Source organism: Bombus bifarius, unplaced genomic scaffold, assembly GCF_011952205.1.
Source record: "Bombus bifarius isolate JDL3187 unplaced genomic scaffold, Bbif_JDL3187 scf7180000008013, whole genome shotgun sequence".
NCBI lineage: Eukaryota > Metazoa > Arthropoda > Insecta > Hymenoptera > Apidae > Bombus > Bombus bifarius.
In genome coordinates this window covers 848,642-852,579 of record NW_022884389.1, presented here as the reverse complement: position 1 = coordinate 852,579, position 3,938 = coordinate 848,642, and the positions used below count along the sequence as shown (strand labels likewise).

The 3,938-nt window shown below is 38.5% G+C and overlaps 1 long non-coding RNA gene across 1 annotated transcript; it reads right to left on the bottom strand.

Moving 5' to 3' along the window:
* Positions 1–394: 394 nt before the first annotated feature.
* Positions 395–1,542, bottom strand: LOC117206906. Its single transcript, XR_004487449.1, has 3 exons — positions 1,188–1,542; positions 622–1,108; positions 395–447 (listed from the first exon to the last, which is right to left on the bottom strand). It is a non-coding gene; the product is annotated as an uncharacterized LOC117206906 (long non-coding RNA).
* Between the last annotated feature and the right edge of the window lie 2,396 nt (positions 1,543–3,938).

The following is a 3,938-nucleotide window of genomic DNA, read 5'->3' as shown; positions in this document are numbered from 1 at the left end:
TATAGCTATTTCAAAAGACAAGAAAATAATTTTTATCGATTGATTAAAATTATTTTTCCTTCGGGTATCTTTTTGTAGCTAGTTGTATTGAAAGAATAAATGCATTTAGTGCATAATCCAATTTGTTGTTAGTATCATTGTTGAAATTTAAAGTAATATATTCTATCTAACTTGAACATATAATCGATAATAGAATATTTGATTTCTTAAGAATATTATTGTATCTTAAAGGACCTACTTGTGTTTCATGAAAATGTATGTAATTTAATTTCATTTTTTCAAACGTGATTGCGTTCTATTAGAAGATGCTTCAAGAAACAAAAGAAAGTATTTTGTCGACGATAACGTTATTTAACGGTGAATTTTTTAAGTTTGGTAAAGTATTATACTTTACGCATTTCCTTAGTGCATTTATGTTTCTCGTTAGAATTATTCGGATAAAAATGTCTGAAAGAAAAATAACTTCATTCGACCAAAGAATATCATTTTATACTTTTTAAAACGTTCGGAATATTGAAGTTCCTTCAAATATGATTTATATATTGTTAACAAAAATTGACACGAAACAATCATTAAAAATCTATAATTTTCAGCTGAAATAATTCCCAAATTCGCATTTACCTTCTGAAAATGCACCACCTATTCTTCAAGATTTCTATAATTCTTGGCGAAGCTAAATGTGGTGCGATTATCTTCGGCGACGCGTCGGTTCGACCAGTGTTTGTAAACGCGGTTGCCACTAAACGTTCCCGCGATATATCAAGCCGCTCTATATATAAAGCTTTTAAGCCCGGATTCTGTGCCTCCTCGTATAATTAGGACTCTAAGTGTTCAACGTAGGTGCTGGCACATATACCACCGAAGATACAATCTATAGGTTGTCATGAAGATCGTTTCCACAGATTATTCGGACTCACTCGGTGAGTCCACGTCGTTAATAAGGAACCCTGTGCTTTATTCACCGGTCTGCACGTGAACGCGATTCCCTTCTGCACGATCATTCACGCCAGATGAGATTCCTCGAGATCGTCGATCCGATCCCCGTGGCTATGGTTCGATCCCTTCGGTGAGCCAGCTGCATTTTCTGGTTGGCTGACTAAACCAGAACCTGTGAAAATGAACACACGTTAAAGCGAAGATGCTGTCGCGCCTTTAGAATTCTTAATCTGTCCCCTGTAGCACGTTACCAGGCTCGTTCCAGACGTTAATTTTCATTCGCGACTCGAAGATACCGAAAACGGTCTGAGAATCCTCGCGTCCATACTTTTTCGACGACGCGATGACAGAAAAGTTATTCACGCGGGAATTGTTTTTCCACTGGGCGGTTCGACGGTTGCGTTGGCTGGTTCGAGGTGATATTCGCGAATTGGGACGCTCGCAATACGAAACGTCGCCGCTGGAAACGTCGCCAAAGTTTCATCGGGGGATGAAGTTTATTTGTGCGTCAGGCGTTTATTTCACCGCGGTGCTCGCGAAGGAAAAGTTTCGAGCACGGACATATGATAAGAGTTCGGATTGTTCTAAGACGATTTCGGGAGGCGAAGTTGCTATAGTGGAAACGGGAAAGTCCGCAGAAGTATATCAACGAGCCTGACTTCAACGTCTCGGTGATTTGCGCCACGTTTTTGAAAAATAAAAACAGCCGTTTCTCTCTCGCCAGACGAAGTGGATCTCCCCTCGTTGTTCGACGGAATCTTCGTCGCTGAGGAATCTTAAGCCGAATGTATGTTTGCTTTCTGGTCGACTTTATGCGTTCATTAGCATCGTTATTTTATTAGGACTGGGAATTCTATCGAGAGTTTCTCTGCTTGACGTCACAAAGGCTGGATGGATGTGTAACGAATATATGTGTAGATAGAACCGTGCAGCATACATTTTTGGGGGGAAAACAAATTCTGTCAGACCGGTTGAAACGCTGCCAGTGTATTTTTCACTCTATTAATAGTCGGTTCCCAGCTTTGTTCAAAACATTTTTCTTGTAACAACGATAACCTGGCTTTTATTTTTACAGCTGAAAAGGAGTACACATTTTTTTTGTATATTTGTGAGAGACATCGAGATTTTTGTCGAAAGGAAATCGATATTTCTGGTACCTTTTTAAAGTGGCGCTCGTTCGAAGGTAAGACAAATATGGCAATCAAAATATTAGTTATGTCGAGTTAAGTTCTTCGAAATTCCTCTTTGATTCGTGTTCCAGGGTCATTCGAAGTTGTCGTGCAAAAATTTTCTAGCGGAACCATGATTGCTTGTTTATATATTTAAAGACCATCGATCCAAATATGATTTTAGAAGAGTCTATAAATATTAAATCAAAGAATAAAAGCACTTGAAATTTTGAACGTTATTTACTATTTCCCGAGTGCGTATAAAATATGTAGGAAATTTTTAAATTTTTCGAGCGAACTTTGTCAATACGTTAGGAAAGTATAATTACAAAAATACACAAACTGAAGTCTACACATTGACAATAAGATGCTAATATTTAATTAAAGCGTCAGGTAACGTAAATAGACTACATACGTGTACATATACCATAATCCAGTATAGCAGTTGTAGTTGACCGAATTCCAATCTCATTCATCGCAGGATATCTCAAATTGCTTATGGAAGATCAGACATGAATCTACGAGATTTCATCGGCTACATTGTCAGAAATTTTCGAATTACGATCAATGAGATAACATTTCGGATCTTGTCTTCCTGTTCGGATAATTCGTTTTAAAATTGGAAAGTCCTCTCAACCACTTAATCTTCATTTCTACTACATTTATATACATTACATACAATCACGCTAATCCGTATAACGTTACTAGCAGCTAATGAAATTCACAGAACTTGACTATTCGTTCTTCAAGAATCATTGTTTATATAAAGTACTTATATTTAATTAATTTGATTCGATGATTTTCAACCTTAGGAACTGGAAGGGATATTGAGACAAAGATTCAACTGAAATATGATTCTCCTTCGTAATGAGCTGGTCATAGTCTGTCCCAAGTATAATTTAATATCACAATGGAAGAGATTAAATGTCTAATTGTCAGAAATATATATACTACTTTTACTAAATGTAAATCCTACTAAATTTACTAAAGGTAAATCATTTTCATAATGTTGTGAAGCGTCAGAGCGGGTCTGATAGACGAATTTAATCACAGTATCGATCAATGGCGGCGTAAACGAAAGATTCCAGGACATTGGTATTAAAATCCACCTCGTTCCTTCGCCACGACTCAAACGTTTCGTATTGCGAAGGGCGGTTTAAAATAATGTAAGTGCTTCTCCAACAACGAATTTACCTTACTGCCACAAAAGAATGAGAGAGAGAGAGAGAGAGAGATAGGGAGAGATATAGAGAGATGGGGTCATAGTGGTTTATACCGCGATTCAACGACATAAAATTGAGGTACGCGGCTTGCAATAAATAGTGACCCGAGGCGAGCCAACCAGACGTCGATTTACAGTGGTACGTTTGCGTGTCGAATAAAATAAAGGATCTGCAACAACCTCGGGCCAAGGTACAACGATTTCCAACTGGAAACATTTCATTTTCGAGCCGCCCTTTTATGATTCGCACACAAACACCGGTACTACCAGTGCGAGAAACTTTTATACACCCGTACACACCATCAGATAGTATGTTTGTTATTTTCGTTTGTGATTACCGTAGAGTTTTTCTTTCCTGATGACGGAACGATTAGCAGAATCGATTAGGGACCGTTCGCTCAGGGAACGATCTCTTTGTTCGTTTTTCAGCCGGAATGATCCGAAAGTTTAATTCGTAACGGCACCGACCGGGAAATCGAGCGCCGGAAAACAAACTAAAAAGGTATTAATTGAGAGAGGCGAGGGAAGGGGGGGGGTGAAAATCGTTGCGGCAAAACTTGGTCGAGCACGATATTGCGAACTCACCGGAACAAGCCGATGTTTTTTGGCGC